The sequence below is a fragment of the Pan troglodytes genome, chromosome 8 (genome assembly GCF_028858775.2).
Source record: "Pan troglodytes isolate AG18354 chromosome 8, NHGRI_mPanTro3-v2.0_pri, whole genome shotgun sequence".
NCBI lineage: Eukaryota > Metazoa > Chordata > Mammalia > Primates > Hominidae > Pan > Pan troglodytes.
In genome coordinates, this window is record NC_072406.2 from 19,934,302 (window position 1) to 19,948,237 (window position 13,936).

The 13,936-nt window shown below is 42.3% G+C and overlaps 1 protein-coding gene and 1 long non-coding RNA gene across 2 annotated transcripts in view; one reads left to right on the plus strand and one right to left on the minus strand.

Annotated features, from left to right (window-relative positions):
- Nucleotides 1–13,936, minus strand: part of LOC107976907 (endogenous retrovirus group K member 16 Rec protein) — a 289,370-nt gene that overhangs the window by 264,636 nt on the left and 10,798 nt on the right. The gene's annotated exons all lie outside the window — the stretch shown is intronic.
- Nucleotides 1,286–2,666, plus strand: LOC129136245 (uncharacterized). The gene is made up of 3 exons (XR_008537669.1): nt 1,286–1,474; nt 2,116–2,343; nt 2,432–2,666. It is a non-coding gene; the product is annotated as an uncharacterized LOC129136245 (long non-coding RNA).

Below are 13,936 nucleotides of genomic sequence, written 5' to 3' on the forward strand. Positions count from 1 at the left end.
AGGGAAATGGAAATCAAAATCACAGTAAGTTTCCATTTCACATCACTAGGATGGCTATAATTTAAAAAAAAAAGAAAAAAGCTAAATTAACAAGTGATGGCAAGAAAGTTATCAGAATCCCCATACATCGCTGGTATGAATATAAAATAGTGCAATCATTGTGAGAAAAATCTTGGCATTTTCTCAAAATGCTAAACATAGATTTACCATATGACCCAGCAATTCTACTCCTAGGTATATACCCAAGAGAACTGAAAACACATCTTCACACAAGAACTTGTACAGGGATGGCCACAGCAGCATTATTCATCATAGGCAAAAAGTAGAAACAACCAGATGTCCACTGACTGCTGAATGAATAAATAAAATGTAGTGTATACATACAATGGAATAAAAAGAAACAAAGTACTCCTCCATGCTGAAACACAGATGAATCTTGAAAAAATTATTCTAAGTGAAAGCAGCCAGACATAAAAGACCATATATTATATGATTACATTTATATAAAGTGGCAAGAATAGGCAAATCCATAGAAGTACATTAGTGGTGGCCAGAGACTAGGAGGAGGAAGTTTGGGAGTGACTGCCAACAGTGTGGAGTTTCTTTGGGGAAGGCTAGAAATCTTCAAGAATGAGAGTGTGAGGGTTGCGCAGCATTGTGAATACACTAAAACCACCTTGATGCACACTTACAAATGTGAAAAGTATAAAACCGTACACTGCGGATTTTATGTTATATAAATTTTATATCAATAAAAGTAACGTGGCAGGGCACCGTGGCTCATGCCTGTAATCCCAGCATTTTGGGAGACCAAGACAGGTGGATCACTTGGGGTCAGGAGTTCGAGACCAGCCTGCCCAACATGGTGAAACCCTGTCTCTACTAAAAATACAAAAATTAGCTGGGTGTGGTGGTGCACGCCTGTAGTCCCAGCTACTGGGGGGGCTGAGGCAGGAGAATCGCTTGAACTCGAGAGGCAGAAGATCGCACCATTGCACTCCAGCCTGGGTGACAGAGCAAGACTCCATCTCAACAAAAAGAAAAAAAGGTAATTACAAAATACAAACAAAGAAGGCTTAGCCCCATTATCACCAAGTACCCTCTAAACTAACCATCTTAACTAACTTAACCAGAACAGAACCGAGCTCTATGGAGACAGCTGTTCAGAAAAGGCAGAATTTTAGCCTCTTTCCTTTGTGAAATAAGTACGAGTTCACAGGAGGCTCTTCCCACGTATTGACTACCTTTCTCCAGTGCTGTACCACGTACGGCTGGACAATAAAAATGCCACTAACCTCTCCTCTATATTTTTTCCAGGGATAATTCTGATACAAAAAAAAAAAGCATTGTCGGTAGCATGCACCGGGTGTTCAATAAATGTCACCAGTCAGGAATAAATGTCACCAGTCAAGAATAATCATGAAGGAAAGACAGGAAAGTGGGTGCCTTGAGGAGGCTCTGGAAAAGAGATAAGGTGAGACGTTTGCTTCTTTGTATCTTGTGTTAGTTCCTTTCCAAGATGCAAATCCCCCCCATCATATGCTCGCTAAAAGCCCTGTTCCATGTTAGAAACAGCCCTCAAAGTTTACCTGAGCCCAAGGCCGCATGGGTGGAGTTAGCGCCTGGTTGCCCCGGCCAACTCCGGGGCTTCTCGGAAAGGGGAGAGCCTCCTCATCCCACATCGCCCAAGGACCTGAGATGGCCCCCTCTAGGGAGGGCTGTTCTCCTGGGAGGAAGGAACCGCTTGTCGAGAGGGAAGGAAGTGAGGAGTGAATTTGTCAGGGGAGGGAGCTTGATGACACCGTATTCCAAGAGAAAGCAGTGGCATTAAAGGCACTGGAGGTGTTGCACAGGGAGTTTAAGACTTCTGCGGGCAGCCGTCACCTACCCCACAATTCTGCCTCAGCCTGGCCCTGCCCATCATCTCCTAAGGGGAGGTGGCCTCGGGCTCCAGAAATAAATAGCACGGTCCCGGCACTCTCTACTTGAAACTCCCCACTCCGGCCACGGTGAGCAGCCCCTCACGCCCCACCCATGACTCTTTCTTCACCTCCGTTCCTGTGTGACCTCAAACAAGTCCTCAGTGTCTTACCCTCGGTTTCTTCTTCTCCCCAGTGGGGCTAATAGCACTGGCCCAGAGGCCATGTAGTGGAAAACTTCCAATCTCCCAGCACACCACCTGGGGGACGGTGCATCCTCCTGGAAAGTGAACCACACACACAGCTCCACTGGAAACAGGAGACTTCCGCCAAACATGAGACAAGGGGCCTGGAATATTTCAGTTGTGTCCTATTAGGTGCTCCGCTAACATTCTGCTTTCTCTTCTGAGCCCTCAATACGCTGGTAAGTATTCACTTACAGCCTATGCTCCCCAACGGACTACAAAACCCAGCAGGTGCCACGGAACTCACGGTCACTGCTCCATTCCCAGCCCCAGCACAGGTGGAAGATGCCCCCTACACATTTCAAGCCGACTAATCACAGGGGAAGAAACACGGCGTGTTTTAACCGCTTTCTACGGGCTTCTTATGCCTTCAGTCTGCGCGTTCCTGCAGAGTCACCTCTGAAGGGGGAACCAGATCATCCAAAGCTTCTGGCTCTAATACCAGGTGGCCTTACGTAAACTGTCTCAGGGTCCTCATTTGCAAATAAAGGACTTAAACTACGTGGTCTCTGAAGTCTTCCTTCAGTTCTCCCATGGAAAGCCACAGGCTAGGTTTTCAAAGTCACTCACGGCTCCTTAATTCATGTGAAGCAATTGCATCCAACATCAGGGCTGGACTGTGGATGACCGGCAAGACAATAGAGCAGAGATATAGGAAAGGAAGGATGATTTAGATATTCCCATGGTGGGAAAAATAGTAACTGAGCAAATAAGAAGACTAAAGTTCTCTACTGACAGAGAAAAGATGAAATGGGGGTGATTTCCCACATTCCCAAATAAGAGGTGAGCAGACATGGAGGTCTGCTGCCAGTGCCTCCGGGAGCCCAGCTCCTCCAGCGGGGTTCTCTCCAGATCCTTGCAGACCCCAAACAGAGAGATGATGGGGCCTGCAGACCTTGCCTGGCTGTCAGAAATTTTCCACCCGCTGAAGAGGTGGCTGGCAGTGCTCTACGCTCTGCGTGTGGCCTTCCTAAATTAACGAACATATTCACACTAACACTCACATACATTCACACACACACACTGACATACACACCACTCACACATTCACACATTCATTTAGACACACACACACCCACACTCATATACATTCACACACACACCACTCACACCCAATTCACAGACATACTTACTCACACTCACAATCACACACTCACATACACACCAGACTCACAGTCTCACACTCACATATACACACGACTCACACTCACATAGACATACAAACACACTCATACACTATCACACTAGCATACACACACACCACTCACACTCACATAGTCATACTCACACACTCATACACTATCACACTTGCATACAGGTCCACCACTCACACTCATACACTCAAATATATCCACATACTCACACACGCCACTTACACACACACCACTCACACTCACATACACATTCATACAATCACATGCACACCACTCACACAGTCATACACAGTCACAATCATTCACACTCACATGCTAACATTCACAGTCACACCACTCACACAATCACACACATTCACAACACTCATCCACACTCACACACACTCACACTCAGACACTCTCACACTCTGATGTTTGTAGACTTCTCAAACATGCCATTGGTTTTTGAACGGAAATAAGTTGTAGACTTTTTCATTGTTTCACATTAAAGACCCAGTGCTCTCATCGGCTGACTTAACAGGCACCAGCAGGATTGTGTCTCAAATGGAATGAGGGTAGGTGCTTTAGGCACCCTCCACAAGGGACTGTCTTCTTCATCTCAGCCTTGCTAAACACAGAGGAAATGAAGGGAGGTCCTTGGTTAGTGAGCTGCAAATCGAGACATCGTACCCCGTGCCAGGCTTTGCAAAACCTGTTAGTTCTTAGGGAATGGTGGACAATCACACAATATTCTTCACAAGGACATATGAAATATTTTCTGAAAACCTATTAGTTCATAGGGAATCGTGGACAGTCATACAATATTCTTCACAAGGACATAGGAAATGTTTTCTGAAGAACTAAGGATGAAGTTATATGAGCGTGAGTTCCAAGCTAAATGCAAAAAGCAAACGTTTTAAAGTAAAAACACAGCAAAAAGAAATGAAAGGCCGGGCACAGTGGCTCACGCCTGGGCACAGTGGCTCACACCTGTAATCCCGGCACTTTGGGAGGCCAAGGGGGGTGGACCACCTGAGATCAAGAGCTCAAGACCAGCCAGGCCAACATGGTAAAACCCAGTCTCTACTAAAAATACAAAAATTAGCCAGGCATGATGGCTCATGCCTGTAATCCCAGCTACTCGGGAGGCTGAGGCAGGAGAATCGCTTGAACTGGGAGGCGGAGGTTGCAGTGAGCCAAGATCGCACCATTGCACTACAGCCTGGGCGACAGAGCAAAACTCCATCTCAAATAAATAAGTAAATAAATAAATGAGGATAAAGTAGCATCTAGGTTAGAGAATGAGCATGGACAAAACTGTGAGATGACCACATTTTCTCTGAGGCCTCCCCCTCTCTGACTTCACCCTGGTTCTTCTCAATATTTCTGGGTTATCCAGTACACTTTCCAGCTGGCCTGCACCCTCCACCAGGTCAGGAGCTCACCCTCTCTATTCTTTACTTCCTTTTTTTAACTTCTTGCTAGGTGGTTTGGACACTGGCTCAGGAACTAAACACCATCCATGTATCCCACCCAGCCCAGGAGATGGTCCTTTCCAGGCAATGCCATTGCTGGCTCGTGAAGGGCAGGAACCATGCTGGTCTCAGCCATCATCCAATCTTTAACACCCAAATATTTCACATATAATCATCACTCAAAGTACATCTTTATTTAAAATTATTTAAAAGTTCTCCAAAACTTGTGAACTTTTTTGGATCTACATCTTTGCCTACTGGTTTTGGAGTTAAATTTCTATCCTCCAAAATTCCTGAGTCAAGGGTATACACGTATGAAATTTTTGAGCATATTGTTCATACACCTCCAAATTGTTTGTGCTAATTTACACTCCCACCCAGCGTCCATGGAAGCCTCTCTCCTCCTTGCCTAAAAACTCTTCGGGAAACACAGCTGTTCTTTCTTTTGTCAACTCACTCTTTTTGGCTCTCTCTGACCAAAAAAATTAAAGATTCCACAGAGTTTTTCCATCAAAACTTTTGGCAATTACTATTACAATAATTAAAATTCTTCTTGGATAGAAATCTCTCTTTGCTCCTGGGAGAGGATACAAAAAGAGTCAAACAAAATATTTTTTTTTTTTTTTTTTTCTCAGAGGGCTCTCTAATGCATTCTCATAAATAGTGGCATCATCTTGTCGGGTTACTCATCTCTTCTATCATGGTGTTGCTGGGTGATCCATGGTCCTCATTCGCTACCCATAGCCAGCACGGAAAGCATTAAGAGGAACAGAACACTAGAATGATTATTTATTTCCACAGCTCTCTAAACTGAACAGTGGGGCACAGTGGCTCACACCTGTAATCCCAGCACTTTGGGGCCGAGGCAGGCAGTTCATTTGAGGTCGGGAGTTCAAGACCAGCCTGGCCAACATGCTGAAACCCCATCTCTACTAAAAAATATAAAGATTAGCCAGGCGTGGTGGTGGGCATCAGTAGTCCCAGCTACTCGGGAGGCTGAGGCAGGGAGAATTGCTTGAACCCGGGAGGCAGAGGTTGCAGTGAGCCGAGATCACGCCACTGCACTCCAGCCTGGACAACAGAGTAAGATTCCACCTCAAAAACAAACAAACAAATGTTTCATAATTTAAAATGCAAGAGACTGAGAACAAAATGGACTTTGAAGTAACTGAGTTCACATGAGCCAGAGGTTTTATTATAAACCAGACAGTACTCAGCTGACCAGGGAAAGTCAGTTGTTTCAAGCAATGACTATGATGATGCTCAATGATGTTTTTTTGTTTGTTTGTTTGTTTTCACTGTTGTTTTTTGAGACGGAGTCTCTCTCTGTTCCCCAGGCTGGAGTGCAGTGATGCCATCTCAGCTCACTGCAAACTCCACCTCCTGGGTTCAAGTGATTCTCCTGCCTCAGCCTCCCGAGTAGCTGGGACTACAGGCGCGTGCCACCACGCCTGGCTAATCTTTTGTGTTTTTAGTAGAGACGGTGTTTCACCATGTTAGCCAGGATGGTCTCGATCTCCCAACCTCAGGTGATCTGCCTGCCTCGACCTCCCAAAGTGCTGGGATTTTGGGCGTGAGCCACCGTGCCTAGCCAATGATGTTTTTATTTCCAATGTATTTTTAGTCACCGATGTTGAGGATGGTGTTTTAAAAGACACTCCACATCTCATAAGGAAATGCACACGGAATAATTATTATGAAGGGACATGCAGGTGACATAAACGCACCATTCTGCAGTTCAACTGGAGCTGAATAAAATAACAAATATCGTGACTGATTCTGCCCACACTACTTGATCTTAGGCAGATCCTCTGCAAGGCTGAAGAACTGCTGTGCAAGAGGAAAAGAAAAACCCTGTGCATTTGGGCTTTACTAACAACTAATAACATCTGGACTTTGCAAGCATCCGTGGGACAAACTGAATTAGGCCAGCAATTTATGGATAGTTTATTATGGATAGTTTAGTCTCTGAATTTGGAGACAGTGACTGTTTCAGTGTGAAAGTAGCTATCTTCATTAAATTGTATTTCAGCTTAAAAGTAACATTTTCACTATCATGTCAGATACTCTAGAACACAGTATGCCCAAGCCTACCTTTATCTCCATAAAGAGAACCTGGGGACTCCTAAAGGGTTCTTGACTGAGCAAGTAATGGCTTGTTGTGTTCGTATGACAGTATGTGATGGGCAGTGCCTTCGACTGTCTCAGCTCTTCTTTGTAAACGTCTCGTGGGTTTTTCCCCCAAGATACAACCAAGTGAGTAAATATTTTTATTAATCTTTGGAAAAAAGATCTGATTCATGCAGCTTATGGCTTCAATCCAAAGTTAGGACAATTCTTGGTGTAAGAGCCTTGGGATGACTGCTGAGTTTTGGGAAGAGTCAGGGAGAAAAGGAACTCTCTAGGAGAGAGTCTGTTTAGCTCTGAGGTTAAAACTCTAATCATTTGCTACTGTGCACTGCAGCCATAAATGAAGAAATGAGAAATATCATCCTAGAGCCAATATGATGTCTGCTGCCAAATATTGGGAAAGGCTTCTTGATGAAGAGGAAATACATCTGTGCACGCTGAAAAGGCAAAACAGTAGCCCATGGGTTGGAGTCACTCCTGGGAAGGCAGCTTTTAGCTCAGTGTGAGTAAGGTTTTCATAGCAATTAGAGCTGGGACAATAAACACTCCATCAAAGAAAAGATTCAATAAAGTTAAGGCTACTGCTTTAATAAATAACCCCTTATATTATTCTGTTCTCACACTGCTAGTAAAGACATACCCGAGACTGGATAATTTATCAAGGAAAGAGGTTTAACTGACTTACAATTCAGCATGGCTGGGGAAGGCCTCAGGAAACTTATAATCAAGGTGCGAGAGGAAGCAAACACATCCTTCACATCGCAGCAGCCAGGAGAAGTGCTGAGCACAGGGTGGAAAGCCTCTTATAAAACCATCAGATCTCGTGAGAACTGACTCACTATCACCAGAACAGCTGGAGGTAACTGCCCTCATGATTCAATTACTTCCACCTGGTTCCACCCTTGACACGTGGGGATTGTTACAATTCAAGATGAGATTTAGGGTGGGGACACAGAGCCCAACCATATCACCCATAAATTTCAACGGCTTCACACAACGGAAGTTTCTCTCTTGCTCACATAATGGCCTGATGCTGGCATTCCTGGTCAGCTCATTCCTTCTTCCAGGTGGTGACTCAGGATCCCAGGCTTTTGCATCTTGCAGCACTGGCCACCCTCTCTGGAGTCCTCTGCTTCTAGCTGGTGGAAAAGAACTAAGTGGAGATTTTCAGGCCCATTCACAGTAATCACTCTGCCTGTGTGCATTTCCTTATGAGCTGCAGAGTGCTTTTTTAGTCATCATCATCATCAACAGAGGTGACTAAAAATACCTTGGAAATGCAAGCATCATTGAGCAGCATCATAGTCATTGTTCAAAACAGCTGTCTTTCTCTGGTCAAGTGAGTGCTCTCTGGTTTTTAATAAAACCTCTGGTTAATATGAACTCAGTTACTTCAAAGCCCATTTGTTCCCAGTCTCTTGCATTTTAAATTATGAGGATTTACTGTATGTGCAAATGCTTTGTAGAGATCCTGGCCGTGAGTTCTGTGCATATCCACTAGCAAGAGCTAATCATGTGGCAACATCTGGATCTACAGGATCGGGGCATGTATGAGGTGTAGTCTCAGCTGGGCTACATGAAATCTATGGTCCCTTCCAACTTTGAGAGCTAACTAATTCAACCGACAGAGAATGAGAACCTACTTCATGCATGACTCATTGTGTCAAGGAATACAAAAAAATGAAAAATGCATAGAAACTGTCACCTGAAAGCTTACATCTTAGAAGGGAAAGCAGGACAAACTCAATGATATTACACAACAAAATATATGAGTTATAAAATGCTACGGGAATTTAGCAGAGAATGAAGTCACCTGAAAAGAATTCATTGGAGTTAATGTCCTCAGGATGGGCTTTGAAGGAAGGGGTAGGATTTCAATGTGTGGAGATGAGGGAAGGTCTAGAAGGCAAATAACCGGCACAGATAAAAGATGATTGGACTCCCAATAATCCAAGGAATTGCTCCAGGAATTGCTGTTAGTACTGACCCTTCATATCCATGGGTCCCACATCCATGGATTCAACAAACCATGGATCAAAAATACTTGGAAAAAAATTGCATCTGTACTGAACACGTAGACTTTTTTCTTGTTATTCCCTAAACAATACCGTATAACGACTATTTACATAGCACTTGCATTGTATTAGGTATTATAAGTAATCTAGAGAAGATTTAAAGTATATGGGAGGGTGTACATAGGTTATATGTCCATACTATGCCATTTTATAGCAGGCACTTGATCATCTACAGATTTTGATATCCACAGGGGACCTGGAACTCAACCCCCAGATACCAAGGGACCACTGTAGTTTTCTTTAATTTTTATTTCAAGTTTGGGGGTACATGTGCAGGTTTGTTACCTAGGTAAACTCGTGTCATGGGGGGTTGTTGTACAGATTATTTTGTCACCCAGCTACTAAGCCCAGTACCCAATAGTTATCTTTTCTGATCCTCTCCCACCTCCCACCTTCCCCCATCAAGTAGACCTCAGTGTCTGTTGTTCCCTTCTTTTTGTTCATGAGTTCTCATCATTTAGCTCCCACTTATAAGTGAGAACATGCAGTATTTGGTTTTCTGTTCCTGCATTAGTTTGCTAAGGATACTAGCCTCCAGCTCCATCCACATTCACACAAAAGACATGATCTTGTTCTTTTTTATGGCTGCATAGTATTCCATGGTGTATATGTACCACATTTTCTTTATCCAATCTGTCATTGATGAGCATTTAGGTCGTTTCCAAGTCTTTTCTATTGTGAATAGTACTGCAGTGAACATACGTGTGCATGTGTCTATATGGTAGAATGATTTGTATTCCTCTGTGTATCTAGGCAGTAGTGGGATTTCTGGTTGAATGGTATTTCTGTTTTCAATTATTTGAGGAATTGCAACACTTCTTTCCACAATGGTTGAACTAATTTACATTCCCACCAACAGTGTATAAGTGTTCATTTTTCTCCACAACCTCATCAATATCTGTTATTTTTTGACTTTTTAAAATAGCCATTCTGACTACTGTGAGATGGTATCTCATTGTGGTTTTGATTTACATTTCTCTAATGATTTACATTTCTCTAACGAATATCAAATGAATATCAAAGTGTGATATTGAGACTTTTTTCATTGCTTGTTGGCCACAAGTGTCTGTTCATGTCTTTTGCCTACTTTTTAATGGGGTTGTTTCTTTCTTGTAAATTTTTTAAAATTCCTTTTAGATGCTGGATATTAGACCTTTGTCAGAGACGTAGTTTGCAAATATTTTCTCCCATTCTGTAGGTTGTCTGTTTACTCCGTTGATAGCTTCTTTTGCTGTGCTCTTTGTTTTTTTAAGCCTATCTTAATATATTTTCTTAGTATAAATGAATAAATGCCTTAATCAATATTAGCATAGAGAACACTCAATAAATGGTAGCCACTAGTAGCTTTAGGTGTAGAAGTATTTAAAATTAAGGATTTGCTTGTTGATTTCACATGTACATAATGTAATCATACCTGGGGGCCATTAAGCTCTTTTAAATTATCTTGATATCCAGGAAAAACACATTTATATACCCACACTAACTCAATTTAGATGTGTTAACAAAAAAAAGAAAAAAAGTGAATTTCCCTCCAAGTACTATAAATGGAGCCATTGCTTCCCCTGAATTACTGGGAGAGCCAGCCTGATTCTTGGCCTGGTTGTGTTACTAGAGGCCAGATGCCAGAGTCCCAGAATAGGTCACTTGGCCTTGATATACCTTGTTCATTCCCTTGATAAACGGAAATCACAGCCAGCATCACCTACGACAGAATGAGATAATGTCTGTAAGGCATACTCTACTCCGTGCTAGGCCCAGCCCAGCCCCATGCCCGCAGAAGATGACAAACAAATATTTCAAACCTATCTGAGTTCACTGGTACAGGTTAAATCTGAAAGGAAGCCTCACAGAGATTTTTCTTATTTAGTTCATCTGGTGTCAGCTCAAGGTTCCACACTGTCCTTTATAAATGGATTCGCCCTATAGAGTTGGGGGATCACTGAGCTTGCTCCGCGATTTCTGGTCTTCCCATAATCGCTCAAGGGCTTTAAATCATTAGCTGATCTTAACAATTAAGGATGAGGGAAAAATTTCAAAGCCTCACAAACACCCACCCAAGAAGAAACCACAGGAAGTTAGAATGAAATGTTCATTTTCAGGCTAACCAGGAATTTGCAGTGCCAGGCAGAGAATTAACAAGCAATCAATCGGCCAGAGTTGGAACACATTATTTGCAAACCAATTTGAATTTGATGAGGCTGGGTGGATAATTTTGAATGAAATTGGACCTGAATATTTCTAGAACTTAAATGTTTCAGCGAATGTGGTTGCTCAGATGTTTATGAAAAAAAAATATGGGACATGGGTCTTACTTCCTGTTACAATCCATGACTATCTGAAGTATGCAATGGGCTAAAGAGTTGAAAGAGAAAGGTGTCAGAAAAGAGAAACAGATTTTTATTTCATAATAACAAAGAGGAAAATGAAGGTTGGTAGACCTATGGTCAAAATTAGGAGACTGAGATAATCACTCACAAAATGTGTGTGAAGCCCTCAGTTAATGCCAGTTTTTAGTAATAGTACTAAGCTCCAGGAAAAAGGGCTCACTTATTTTTCTCCCTACGCATAAAACCACACAGGTAGAAGAAGTGAGCGGAAAGAGCAGAGCCTATTGGAAAAATTAATTAAATTTCAATTATGTATTTTATATATAGCAAATGCATGCAAAAATATACCTGCATGTTTATTGCTATACAAACATACAATATATAAAGAATGGAAATGTATAAAACTATAAATATAATCTATACATATATATCTATGTATATTATCTGTGTTTGATAAATTTACATATGTATTCTATATGTAAAACATTTATATATATCTCTGTGTGTGTTTGTATTTTTAAGGAACATAAATGAGTCACAAGAGGAGTTTGAAGCCTAATTTAGCCATTTGTTTGCAAAAATGTTGCATGATCAATGTCAAATACCTTCTAGTAGGGGCCGATGCTACTTTACAAAACCGTAACTCATTCCATCTGAGCTCCCTTTGGATTCCCTGCTGAGAGGACAGAGGCTGGCCCCTAGTGCCTCTTCTCTAGTGACTCCAGTCAAGGCTGCGGGATAGTGGGAAGGTCTTCCCATGCCCCAAAGCGAGGAACAGACGTGGAGAATACATTTATCTGTGTATTGATTTGTAATACATAAGTCTTCTGAAGTTAGAAGAAGACACTAAATGCAGATTCTTAATGGAATCCCCAGAATAAATTATGAAGGGCATTTCCTGAAAGCAGCACAGATCAGAGTTCATGTAGCTTCCACGTCCATGAATCCTCTCTGTTTGTGTTTGCAGTAGAAAGAGTGGCTTGGGTTTTTCCAAAGCTGCATGATGCTGGTTCACATTCCCAGCAATGTGAAAGACTAGTTTTAAGGAGGGAGATAAATGGCTCAGGCTTGGGAGGCCTGGTCTCCTTCACTCCCCTAAGATCTTCTCACCCACCACATTTTCCACTTACTCAGGGCAGCTTCAATGTTCCAGGAAATCTCCACCCAGCCAAATACTAAGCCACCGAGTCACATCCCACACACGGCATAAAACAACATGCATACGTTACAAAGAAGTAGCCTGACCATATAAATAACACGAGTGAATAAAAATCCCCCAGCCATCAGGCCTCCTGTGACTGTTAATTTTATGTGTCAGCCTGCCTGGGCCATGGTGACCAGATATGTGGATGTTTCTATAAGGGTGTTTTGGGAGGAGATTAACAGTTACATCAGTGGACTTTGAGTAAAGCAGATTGCCCTCATAATGTAGATGGGCCTCACCCAATCAGTTGAAGGCCTGAATAGAACACAAAGAGGGACCTCCCATGAGCAGCGGGGATCCTGTAGCAGTCAGCTTAGGACTGGGACAGCAACACAGGCTTTTCTCTGGGTTTCTAGTCTGCCAGCCCCCCCGGCAGATTCTAAATTTGCCAGTCCCTATAGTCACATGGGCCAATTCCTTAAAATAAGTATTTCCCTTTCTCTTTCTCTCTTTACATATATTTATATGTAACTAGAATGGATGCACAGGCACAAGGAAAAGTTATACAATGATACCTGCTACAACACTGTAAGAGCAAAACCATAAACAATACAAACGTGCTTCAATAGGCGATTTGTTAATACATTTGGTTCATCAATAGAATGGATTAATTGCAGCCATTAGAAAGGACAATGGCCATTGTTATGGTTTGGCTGTGTCCCCAACGAAATCTCACCTTGAATTGTAATAATCCCCATGTGTCAAGGGCAGGGCCAGGTGGAGAAAATTGAATCATTTGGACAGTTTCTCCCATACTGTTAGTATGTAGTGGTGAATAAGTCTCTTGAGATCTAATGGTTTTATAAACAACAGTTCCCTTCACAAGCTCTCTTGCCTGCTGCCATGTAAGACATGCCTTTGCTCCTCCTTTTCCTTCTGCCATGATTGTGAGGCTTTCCCAATCATGTGAAACTGAGTCCATTAAACAAACCTCTTTTTCTTTATAAATTACCCAGTTTTGGGTATGTCTTTATCAGCAGCATGAAAACGAACTAATATGGCCATCTCTATACATGGAAAAGCAGTCATCATATATCGCTAAGTGAAAAAATTAGAAGTCAGATGCCTCTATATGCATGAAATGTATTTATATGTCATTTTTCATCTTTAAGTAGGTGAGATTTGTGATTTTTTAAATGTTTCTCTTTTTGTTTATCTATGCTTTCTAACTTTTTGTTAATAAATATGCATCACACATAATAAAATAAGTCAATAAACTTCCTTTATATTAAGTGTTATATAAAAACAGACAAAATCAGCATGGGTTTAATGGAAACAAGGATCCGGCTAGGCTGGGAACTTCACCTGCCAAGCCTTTGCCTGGGACGTGAGGTCGGCAGCTGAGGCAGGTTGGGGCAGGTTGAGGATCCTCACCCTATTTTCGTATCTTCTTTCTCTCTCTTCCTATACTTATTCCCTCTTCAGGTG